Source organism: Chroicocephalus ridibundus, chromosome 6 (assembly GCF_963924245.1).
Source record: "Chroicocephalus ridibundus chromosome 6, bChrRid1.1, whole genome shotgun sequence".
NCBI lineage: Eukaryota > Metazoa > Chordata > Aves > Charadriiformes > Laridae > Chroicocephalus > Chroicocephalus ridibundus.
This window is the reverse complement of record NC_086289.1, coordinates 68,343,487-68,356,040: the sequence shown is the minus strand read 5'-3', so window position 1 is coordinate 68,356,040 and position 12,554 is coordinate 68,343,487.

Below are 12,554 nucleotides of genomic sequence, written 5' to 3'. Positions count from 1 at the left end.
TGCTTGAGCCAAACAAAACCTAAGATGCAAAAAAAAAAAAAAATCTTTGTAATTTATCTCTACAGTTGTTCTAATTTCAGATTAAAATTTTGGGGGTCTTTCATTTGTGATGAGAATTTTAAATACTGTGTGGGGTAAATATTAAACAAGTCATTTATGTAGAAAAAGGAGCTGCTACACATGTAGGCTTTTAAAATGCTTGACTTGAAAAAAATACTGCCATAGGGATTTTCACTGGATGCAAAAGAATAAAATAATCTCCCTGATAAATCAGTAGAATTGTATTTAGTGTTATTAAGATTCAGATATCAAGGGGAAAATAAGATCAGAAAAAAAAAACCTGCATCAGTCTGTGCCCGTATATCTCACAAACCCTATACTATATGTTGTTTTAAATTTCCTAAGCGTGCAGGATGGCAGTGCAGTCACACCTAAATAGAGATTTATGGCACTTCAAAGTATAATGGCTAGAAGGATCCAAAAGCTACCGTTGCACATAAATAAGCATTTAGGGAGTTATTTAAGGACTATAAGAACTTCATGGTACCTATTACGTTCTATCGAGTCAATCACTCTAAGAGTCCCTAAATGCATATTTAAAATACCAGTAACACGTCCTTATTTATATGAGAGACCAGAATTAGAGCGCACGAGCTGTTGTAGCTCGTTGGGCTGAACTCCTACACCGGTGCTGATTTTTTAAGCCCTTTTAGGAGTGTAAATTGGCCCTGCAAACACCGCTGCAGTGGGGAGCAGAGCGCGGCCCCGCTCCAAGCCCTGCTCCGGGGCACGGATCTCCTTTGTCAGGACCTACAGATGCCTCTGGTCTTGACTAAGAAACACGTCCATTGTGCTCACCTGGAAACTGTAGACGGCCAAAGGTAAAAAGTGATAAAATTACCTGGCTCCCCTTTTTCACCCTGGTCTCCCTTTGTGTGTCAGGCTCGGGGATGTCACAGAAACCTTGTTTCTCTGGTGTACTGCTGTTTTCCTTCAGTGTGTTTAAGAAACAAAATAGTCCTCAATAGCCATGCCTTTGCTAATAGCAAGCGGTGGGATTGTTTTCCTCCTTGTCTCCAGTACCAACTTTCAGGGAAGATGATATTTGCCGGAGAGGGGTCTGAAATGCCAGCCTGGCTGGTGATAGCGGCTTGTCCCTTTGGGGCGAGGGCTGTCAGCCCCTCTGCCAGCCGCATGCTGCAGCTGAGGATGGCAAAGCAGCCCGGGAGCCCCCCGAAGTGCCACCCTCTGGGACCACTTCGGTGGCAAGTGTGCAAGCCTGGGTCAGTGGGGACAGTGGGTGCCCATGGCAGGTCCCCTATTCCTGGTCTCTGTCCCCTGCCGCCCCTGGTATCAAGGGGAATCAGCTGAATGCACCTCAAGAAAGGGCTTTCCCAGCAAAACGATTACTACTAAAAGAAGCAGAGAAGCGACACGCAGTCATAATGCAGTGCAAGTACCACACCTGAAGAATATCTACCAATGCAGAAACTTCTTTCCCAGCCGCAAAGACGGAGACTGTTGTATTCACAGGATTAGATGCTAAAATAAAGAAGAAAAACTGCATATGTTGTACAGTCCTTAAAGAAGCACAGAAAGATCTCCACTCTGACTATTCACAGGACAGACAGAGCACCAGCTGCTTTATTGCAGCTTCCTGGAACATATTTTTTCTGGTTGAAATCTCCTTTTTCATGTTTAATATATGAAACCCATGAGATAGATCCCATACCTAATACCTATGAGGTAATGTGCTGCCTTTGCATTCCTTCATGAGCTAATTCTGCAGCTTAAAGTGGCCACTCGACACTTCATGATGTATATCCCAGCATTTAATTATTCTGAGATCAAAATAATCCCAGAGGAAGTACATCATGCCTATAGCATATTGCAAACTAGCAGTTTTATGTATCCAAATTTATAATTGATTATGTTTAAATAGACACCTAACATTCAAAATATTTACTTCCCTCAGGCTAAATATTTGCCTGTGAATAACTGGTAGAAATCACAGTGACCTCTATAAACAGTCCTGAGCTGTAATTTACCTTTTAAAACTACTCACACTGTGGACTATAAAATTGTATTTTGGATAGTATCACGGCAAGGAGGTGAACTGTCAGAGTGATTTTATATGAACATCCAACTTTAATTGGATTTTCTGAAAAATTTAAAAAGGAGAGGGTCCTTTCTGGCTTCTGGTGGGTGCAATTCAGAAACCAAAGTGCCTTTATGGAGCCAAAGTAAGAAGGAGAGAGGATCGGTGAGTTGGCAAAAGCCCACCCGGAGAAAGATGCACTGGAGGAGTCAACAGGCTGCTTGGACCACTCTGAGCTCAGGAGTTTCTACATCTAAACACTGTAGTGGAGGGCGTGAGTTATATATATATTCCTTCCATTTCTAGGAAATTTACCTATTGCCTATTGTTGAACTCGAGGAATAAAAAGCACACCATAAAGTTTTATATTGTCTCTAATTTTTTGTACCCTTGGTTGTACTGCCCCATCTCACTCATCCCACATACCTGCCTTCCCCAAAGTTTTTAGGGGTATATCCCATCGTGTCAACGCCACCTTCTTCCAGCGCTCACCCCTGTATCACCCTCACTCCAACGCCAGACTTGGCAGCTCTACTGATGCGGGACAGGCATTAGTCTTTGAGGGTCACTCAAAGGAAATAGGCCGTTTCTCCCTTTTTCTTTGCAAAGACGCTACAAGCCCATAGAGGCCAAATACCTAAAGTTCAAAACTTGGTCAAAAATTGTGAACCACCATTGTTCAAAAATTCATACTCTAATTTTCAAAATTTTAATTATTTTTTTTTTTATAAAAATTGGGAAAGATTTGGCCACACAGCTGCTGTTGTACTTGGATCAGGTGCAATTATTCTCATACATGTAAAGTTCCCATAAAGTTCCACAAACAAAGAAAATTGGCTTGGCTGGCTGCTGAGTTTCAGGAAGTTTTTTTACTATTAGAACAGGCGACATTTACCAAAGGTGTATGCCGGGATCACTAATACAGCAGCAGCCTATTAATCAGCAAAGGGCAGGTGTTGTTTTCTAAGAACCTTTATACCAGCACTGTGGATTAAGCCAAATATTATCAGTTTTCATCTAATTATTTCACAGAGGGTCTCTCTAGCTCCATACACCTGCCACTTTCCCTTCTGAAAGACAAAATTTAATTAAAATCAGGAGATTATGCCTACGCACCTTCTTTTTAAAAAGGGAGATATAGTATCAGGAAGCAAGTCAGGCACCAATACTGCAAACCTCATAGTTTTGCTGTGAGACTTAGGATATTTAGGACTCTTAACGCTTAAGCTCTTAAAACCCTGCGATTGCAGAAAATTGCAGATTTCATTTTAAAAAGTCAGTTCTGAGCCCTGTGTTAAAAAGGCTCAGACTCTAGGAAGTAAATGACAATAATCCCAAATGTAATTATATTTAAACATTTCCAGGCTCATAATTTGAGAGGAAATAAGTCACAGCTTGGAATACTTAAGGGATATCAACCTGGTAACTACAACCAGCTTTACAGAGAGATAACGAGCTGTGTTTCTGATTTCTGATTGTGCCCTTGCCAGTACTAAGGTGTATACGTACAAACAGCATCAACTAAAATACAAGGAAACAGGACTCAGTGACAGACTCAGCCCTTTCCTAGTCCTCAGCTACGCTACCAGGCTTTTAATTATTGTAGCTCTTAAACAAAGTCTACGTTCTAGCTGCACCTGCCCAAGAGATGGCAATGTCTCCCTGTCAGACACAGCTTGTCCACGGCAAAGCACTTTGCACTAGCAAAAGCTTTTGTCCTAAGCTTATTATTCCATAATAAACACTGCAATCATTATCTATTTTAATACTGTGAAATCCAGTCAGCCTGAAACTACCCAAGTTAATAAGCATCTTATGAGACAAAGGGCTTATAGACCTCCACAATGGCAAATTTTATTCAGCAGAGAATCTTGTCCTGCTCCTCTGTGGCACTGTGTCGACACACAGTGACGCAGACTCCTTTGCAGGTAATTTTACATCGGGAGGTATTGCAACACCCGTTGGTAATAAGGAAATGGAAATGACTATTTTCCTTTAACCCAGATTCTTCTTTGCTTTGGCAAATACATGACTTGTAATTAAGCAGTGCTACAGAACAAAGTTGCAGTGTTTTAAAGAGTCACATGCTGCAACCTTAAAATCCCGATAGGAAGCAAAAAATCTGGGAACAAAACTGCCTGTGTGTTTGCTAGACTCAAAACTTGTTGGGAGTTTATAGTATTTACAAAATTAAACAGCACAGAGAGAGAGAGAATTATTTTTTCTGACACACAAACTAGATGCAAGGGACTTTGGATCAACACTAAAGCCAGAGGAAAGATTCCCACTGATTTCTTTGGAACAGACACCTAATACCCACGCAAGGTGCAAATTAACTCTCCTAGAAACGCAACTCCCCATTTAAGAAGAGGCGAGAGGCTGTGTGAGAAGAACATGGTGGTTTGGGGCTCATTTCACACCTCAGCATGCTCAGAGATGAGCTGCAGAGGCAGTGAGATGCACATCAGGTTTGCGTCTCCCAAAAAACGTAGCCATCCGGGGTCTCCTGTGGGGTGGCTGCAGTTGCCAACATTGGGCTGTAAAAGCATCTTCTGTCTCCGCCACAGGTCTGTTACGGGACTTTCATAAGTGAGAGTTTATCATGCTCTGCAGGGTTACTTTCCCACCCACCAAACCACCATCCGTCTTTCTCCCGCACTCATTTATCCTGATTTCCCCTGAAGGTCCCCTGAGAGGAGCCACTGCACAAACCTCTCCACCTCCTCTGCACCTCATCCAGCAGCGGGAACGATACAAGGGAATGTAGAATAATACTAAATTATAATTATAAATAAACACACGGTATTTTTTAGATCTTCTGATAGAGCAGGAGCAGAGCAACTTCCTTTCCGTCTCTCATAGCAGGCCTTGAAAAGGAAGAAAGAACCAAACATGCCTCAGTGGGAAGAATTTCTACGGCAGTAGCTGCTGTTTGCAAGGAGGTGACAGAGTCTGGTTTGGACTCCAAATGTAGTGACAAGCTTTGCCATATGCCAGACATCGTGGTGAAATGTAGCATATTTTTACAAGAATTGAGAGACAAAGAAGAGGGTTTCCACGTTGGCAGGTGCAGCTGTGAAGAAACAGGGATGATGGGGCAGAAGGTGGGATGGAGGAGGATAAAGAGGTTTCAGAAAACGTGGAGAACTGCTGCTTCAGCCAGAGGCTCATCACAAGAGGGCACTCCAAGTGCTCCCAACAGCCCTGCCAAGGATGCTCTCACAGCCCGCACCATTCAAAGAAGTACAAACATCCCGGCCCTAAGCCTTAATCACCCCCACAGACCCCTGTGCATCCTGAGCATCCTGCTCCAGCCAGGACAAGCACAACAGGAAACAACAAACGTCTTCCTGGAATAATTTACCAACAGCCTCCACATAAAAAGGGAATTACTGAACACTGAGTACATGTGATTAATAGATAAAACACGAAAAATCGGGTATCTCAGAGACCTACACTTTTCAAACTTGTTTCCATTGGGAGCAGTAATAAAGGCTGAATCTGTACGGTCAATGTATATAGGGGAAAACAAACAAATAAAAAAGAAAGGAACAAAAAACCCCACCTACTGGCAAAAATTGCTCATTTTAAGAAAATTTCCCAGGGTATCAGGCAACTGGTATCAGAATGAGTAAGATTAATCACAAGGCTGGGTATACTCATGCAGCATTGTGAAAGAGCATAAAGAGATGAAACAGATAGTGGATGAAATTGCATGTTTTTAAAATGAAGGTTAAAGCCTTCTCCAACAACTGGGTGCAACCCAGAGCTGCTGCGAAACTGGCTGGCAGTGCCGTTCAGTGGGCGATTCCTTCCAGACCACCACAGCTGCCTTCTCTAGAGGGAAACTTTAAACTCCCAGAGCAACTTCATTGTTCTCTAAAACACCCAGGAAGCGGTTATAGGAGCAAACCACGCATCCACTACCACAGCCGTAGGTCACTGTCTACCCACTGGACGAAGTTAGGTAATAGTACAATCATCCAGCAGATGTGGGAAGAGAAATGGATTGTGTCTTGGACGTATGAACATCCCTGGCTGAAGCTTACAGCAGCTTTGCCTATCAGAAATCAAGATCTCATAGATGAGCCACTCTGCTAAGAAGAAATAAATAATTTTGCAATAACTAGACCTACTTGGGAATATTCATCCAAAAATGATACTGATTTGATTCACATTCACTCCTCCTTCTGTTTTGTCCTTATCATTATTCAAATGAATAAGCTCTGTAGCAAGTAGGTACGTCAATGAAACAAATTTTCCGGTAACACCGAAAAAGGCATTTTTAATCCATAAGCACAAATATTCACACCTGATATCTGAATGAGGATGTGAGTATGTTCAGGTCTTCCACAGGCCAAAAACAATATTACAATTATAACAAGAAATCACACACTTGCTTATACAGACCATTAAACTGGCTGTAGCAATTTAATATCGTCAAAGGGACACATCAGGAGCAGAGAGCAACGTGAAGATCTGACTCACGCAGGATAATAGATCCCGCCCAGCCCTTGTACTCAAAGTTGATTAATCCTTCACCTTCTAATTACTTGTTGTACCTGATCTCAGAATGCCACCCACCTCCTCCTGTAGCTGGGGTACAGGCAGATTTACCCCAACTGGAATTTACCCAGAACACCAGTTAATATCGATATTTATGAGGACAAAGGATAGGCTGCATATAAATAATCACGAATTCGCTTTACGCAATGTATGAGCAGTTTCTCACTGAACACCATTTCCGACATCAGATCACAGGTCCAACCTTGCACAAAGTCAAAAAGGAACTGCACCATGAGGCAGGATCAGCCCTGACCACTGCTGCCACCACTGCCCCACCAGCCAGCGTCTGCCCAGCCTTTCCTGCCTTACAGGCACCTTTGTGCTAACACTAATTCCCAAAACAGAAGCTATAGACCCTACCTGCTGTTCAGCTAAGGCAAGTGGAGAGTTAATCACTGCCAAATAGTTGCCACACAACACCCCTGAAGAGGTGATTACTTTATCCAGTCTGCCCTATAATTAGATAAAACGTTGTTCTCTAATTTGACAGGTTGACTTTAAAGGCAGTTTTGTCAGGAGATCAGTCTGTGACTTCCAACAGGACCACAGAAGAGTTACACCAGATTAGGATAATAATCAAAGGTTTAGCCAGAGCGTCAGCCCAGCCCAGCATCCCGGCTTAAGGATGTTTTACAGGAATATTCTGCAAACTCAGACAAACCAAGCCTTACGCTTACTCTGGAAGTTTTTCTTCCATCAGTCAAGACAGCCTGACTAGCTAGACAAGATCTGAAAAAATATGTCCAGATATCTTACTATTGCAAAAAGAAAAGAGTTTGGGCCTGTTGTTTTTTTCGTTTTAGAAGAACATCCTTAGGTTTGCTTAGGTAACCAGGCCTTCAGAGGACCCTGCAGTTATTTTCCTCCTGCACTTAAAGTTAAAATATACTTATCCAAAGTAAGACTACCTGACAGAAAGTGAAATTTCAGACCTTGCTCGAGAGACGGAAGATCTACCATCTGCAGAAGACAGGTGCAGACTACGTAGTGGAGTTAATAAAAGCAGCACAGTGGCACTTTGACATGACTTAGTAAATATTTGACATTTAAAGCTTGCAAATACCCAACGCACACACTGACTATGACACAAACACAGACACCTAACAAATTAAGGTCTTTATTTTTAGAACATTCATCCTTTTCTGCCCTCAAAGAGTCACCTTAATCTCTAATGAGCAGCCTCACAGCCCGCTGGTTTACCTTCCAGGATGGATGAAGCCTTCACATGTGAGTGAAATAATCAGCAGAAGACAAGGGGCACGGGCACTGCAGAAAGCTCTGTGCCCGCAGGCAGCAGCAATGCAGCAGGAATGCAGCGGGAATGCGTAGCCATGGGGTCAGGTCACAGAACGGTGCTCCCTGGGGAGAACGCAACTGCTACGGAAGACACCAAAGCACCTGCACAAATTCAACATCCACGTGTTGAATCCAAGTCACGTGGGCAAAGGCAAGCTGCAGGAGCTAGCAGAAGGACACGGGACGGAAACGCACCTGGACAGCAAAGCCTGCTCTGGTGTGCAATCCAGCCACCCGCTGACCCCAGCTGGAAAGAAAACTTGCCTGTTGGCAAGTGTTTCCGCAGCAGGGTGTGACAGAGCCTAAAGACTCATGAAATATTCAAAGACTATAGTTTTGACTTTACAAATGTTATGTTAGCCTTTATGGCAGGTAAGTGATTTTATTCCTGTCTCAAGGGGGTAATCTGGATGTTTCCTGCAGGAATGAAAGCCAGCACTGAAAGCCTCAGTAATAATTAACACAAATCCCCAGCGGTGAAAGAAGGAAGGGAACGGATCTTCCAGAGCACCAACCCCTGGGGAGACAAGGAAACAAGCTGCCATATTTTTCAACACTTTATACAAGTAACAACTTTGGTATGACTTTTACCATGACAAGCACAAGACTCTTGGAGAAGCCTGAGGTTCAAGCAGGTCTGGAGCAAGGGGATGGTAACCCCAAGGAAAGTGGTGGCTGAGCCTTGCTTATCACTGTTACACATCTATTCTATAGGCCTGTTTTTAAGGCATTGGGAGAGTTTTCGGCTCCTTGGCTCAGGAACAGAAGGGCCTCCATGGCCCTAATGCCATCCTGCAGCAGCGGCTGTGCTGGTAACTGCGAGGGATGAGGGCGGGGGGACGCACATCGCAGCCAGGCCAAGCAAACCCACCCACGTCCCAACACGGCTCTGCAGCCATTGCACTGACACCGGCATCTCCTGCAGAGAGGGGCAAACACGGAAGAGGGAGCACCCGAACCTGGTGCATCAGCACCTCACACTGCTGGCAAGGGGTCTAGCTTCTTTTAAAATGTATTTATTTGACCACATGAGCTCTCTCCCTTTCAAACCCTGGCTGTTCCAGCTAGTCTAGTAGAAAAGTTAACTTTTCGTTTCCTTTTTTTTCCCCTCACTTTCTTTTTGTTCCTGTTTCATTGCTTTGCTTTTCATTTCTTCCAAGGTGCAAGCCAGCAGGCTTCTCCTGGGTCAGTGAGGGGAGGAGACGGACAGGAGCGGGCAGCTCAGGGAGAAACAGCGGGTGAAGGGAAAAAGCCTTTCCTCTTTCAGCAGCAACGCACGATAAATCAAACCACTGCCTCCTTTAGATTAAATCCTGTCCTACTTCTCACGCAAGAGTTATTAATCCTGAATTCAATCAGGAGGCAGTTCTAACCATCCTCCTTGGTGAGGTTTCTCCCTCTGGAAACACCAGCCCTTGAAACACCCTGCAGCCCTGTCTTGTCTTAAGGAAAACAACACTTGATTATCAGCAAATCTGTAATCCATTGTAAGGCAAATCCTTCTCCATCCGATTAGATAGTGTGTTCAAAAGACAAGTGTGAACCATTCATATACGCCTTCATCTTCTATAAATTGGCAAGTCCACCTAATTCCAACCAGAGTGAAGCAAGAGAGTAACAGATCATCGGGGTGATAATGAGACTGTGGGAAAGTTATTTGTAAACTCCTTTTGGAGAAATACCCTATCAATAGCTAAAGCTAAAGCTGTTGTGTGGAGCAAGCGCTCTGATAACCAGAAGGCTTTTGCAAGTGTTTTTACAGGATTGGTGTAAGTGATGCCCACCCACTGCCAGATCACTGGCAAAAGCACTCTTACCATTTCACGCACCTGACACTCAGGCACCAAGTATTTTACCAAGCTAAACTGCACACACAGACCCAATGCAGGCTCATGCAGTACTCCAGGACCTATGAGAGATCTGCTTCAAGCTAGAAAGGGGCACAACTACTTGTAAATTTAAAACAAAGCCTCTGCATAAGTATATTTTAACATCAAAGACCAAGCAAGCATCAGTTCTGCAGTCAACATCTATAAAAACAGCAGCAGAAGAAAGAGGCACTGTTCTCTCTGTGTGAGCTGGGGACGAAAGTGTCACATCCTGATTGCCTCTGTGCCGCCAGTGTAGCTTTGCTTGTGTAACTGCCTTTTAAAGACATTAATTGAGGAAAGAGCATTTTTAAAGCAGCATTAAAATGTGTTCAAATATTAAAAGAACAACCTTAATTCCAGCAGTTACATCTGGCCCTTGAAACACTTCGCATTCCTTTATGGCCTTCTGTGGTTCCGAAGACACCAGCCGGTGCCAGAACAGTGACACAGTGGCCCCAGGTCCCGCTGCTGCGTGCTGAGGACGAGCCACCCCTCTGTGCAGGGAGGTCCCCATTGACCCAGCAGCTTCAGGCAGACACAGCCATGACCAGCTTTGCAGGCAGAGCTGTGGTGACAGTCACCTCTGGCAGAGTGAAGCAATGAGCTGAAAAAACCACTGCACAGCTGCAGAGAATGTGCAAACTTCAGTTCCCCCACAAAGGCACATCTTTAAGAGGCAGCTTGTTGTACGGAAAAGTCGGCAATTTACCAACACAAGCTCTTTGTCTCACAGCTCACAACTACTTCTAAAAATCAGCTCTACTCATAAATGTGAGAACACCACCACGTGGCTGGCTCCAGCCTCCAGGTTCGCTGTGGTACCCACTGCCTTTGGGGTGTGTGTGCTTCTGGCGTCTTCTGCCATGTAAGCACAGCCACGAGCCAAACAGACCTCAGTGCCTACAGCCAAACAGGCCGTGGTCAAACCCTCATAGCGCTGCTTCATCAGCCACATTCCCGTACCACCCCTTGTCATTTGCTCTCGCCTCTGTGGTACGGAGAGTCACTGGCAAAATAAACTTATTTTTTATCTGATGACTCCCTCAGCCCAGCTTATCCCTCTGCCACAAAAGGGGACGTGGACACAAGAGGGGCAGGCAGGGAGAGGGACAGGTCCCCAGGTGGCTCAGTGCCATGGCTGAGGACAGGCACATGCTACACCCATGGGCTCCCAAGCTCTTTGGGGATGGTCCCTCCTAATGGTACTTGGGCAACTTCAGCCAACCTTCGGCTGTGGGAGGTGCCCGTTGCCACACAGGGCAAGGACGTGGCACCAGCGACAGCCCTGCTCCCACCTGCACCTGGACAACATTTGCAACACCCTAATTTTCAAACCCAGGAGGCTGAAGTTAAGGATTTTTGCCCCCAAAGGCAATGGGAGTTTCTCTGTATCTCCTGCTGCACATAAAAGTTGCAGCATGTCCCAATGGCCTGGTGGGCCTGACTTAGGCCGTTCTTACAGCAGGGTTTTGTGCAACAGCTGCTTCCATGCTCCTTCAACAGCTCAGGGCAGAGCACAACAACCAGCCATGCCCAGCTCTGCAGAAATTCGGATCTAGGCTGGCAGCACATCCAAACGATACGCAGGAGGCCCACATGGCAGTGCCTGGAGCCACCCAGCTCCAGTGAAAAGCACAGATGTTTCACGGAGTCTGTCACACTGCGCTCAGAGCCAGCACACCCTATAAGCTTCATTTGATGTGTCCATGCAAACGGGATGCTGGCTCGTGCCGAGGTACCCGGCAAGGAACTTGCTCATTCTTCACGAGCTGTTCATTTTGCTACTGTCCCAGTGCGAGGTTTTGGGTCCAGACGCTACACTGACACAACTCATTTTGGAGAGGTCACCAGGAGGGATCCAGGGATGCCTCATCTCAAGAAGTGCTACCCTGCTGGCCCCAAAGCAAAAGCCACCACCTTTTGGCCATGTCCCAGCAGCAAAACCCATAACCTTTAATGAAAGAACACAACACAAAACCCACCCTTTCTTAATGCCACTTGTTTACCACTTAATTAGTGGCACATAGTAACTGTTTTGAATGCTGAGAAATAGGATCAGCCTGTCAAGACCAGGTCTCTGCGATTGCTTTGCTTAGTGAACGAGATTGCACCTGGCATCGTGTGGCCTGAGGGTAAAACAGTGAACAAGGCATTTCTGTTACTTTTAGTTCTCACACTGCAAAGTTAACTTCTTAAGTAGCTCTTTAGTTGCGAGCAGGACACTAAATCATGTTTTTTTTATATCGGGGCAGAATAAACTAAGGAAACCTAAGCCTCGTGGTTAGCAGTGTGACGTAGTATTTCATGGGATTTCAGATAAAGTCTTGTAAGTACTTGTCCATCCATATCTTTCTTTTCTGGAAACACCTCATCTGATACGTTATCACCATTTCCCTCTCTACACACCCATAACACTGGTTTCTCACAGCCGTGCTGCAGCACATCGCAGTGTGTAGGTCTTTCCCACTCAGCCCCTTCGACCTGGGGAGCTCCCAGGCACCTGCCAGCGCCCCCGGGCACCCCTTCGTGCACCCAGCCTCCCCCAGCTACGTTATAAACTCTATTACAAGCTTATATATTACAAAGTACGGGTAGAACATAAAGCATTAACTAAGTAAAAGCCGGTTCGGTGCCAGATGTCCAGGGGAGGGTTGGCAGAGGTTCACCGGAGCGCCGCTGCTCCCTGCAGAGAGGAGACGAAGTGCATTACGCAAGTGCGTTAA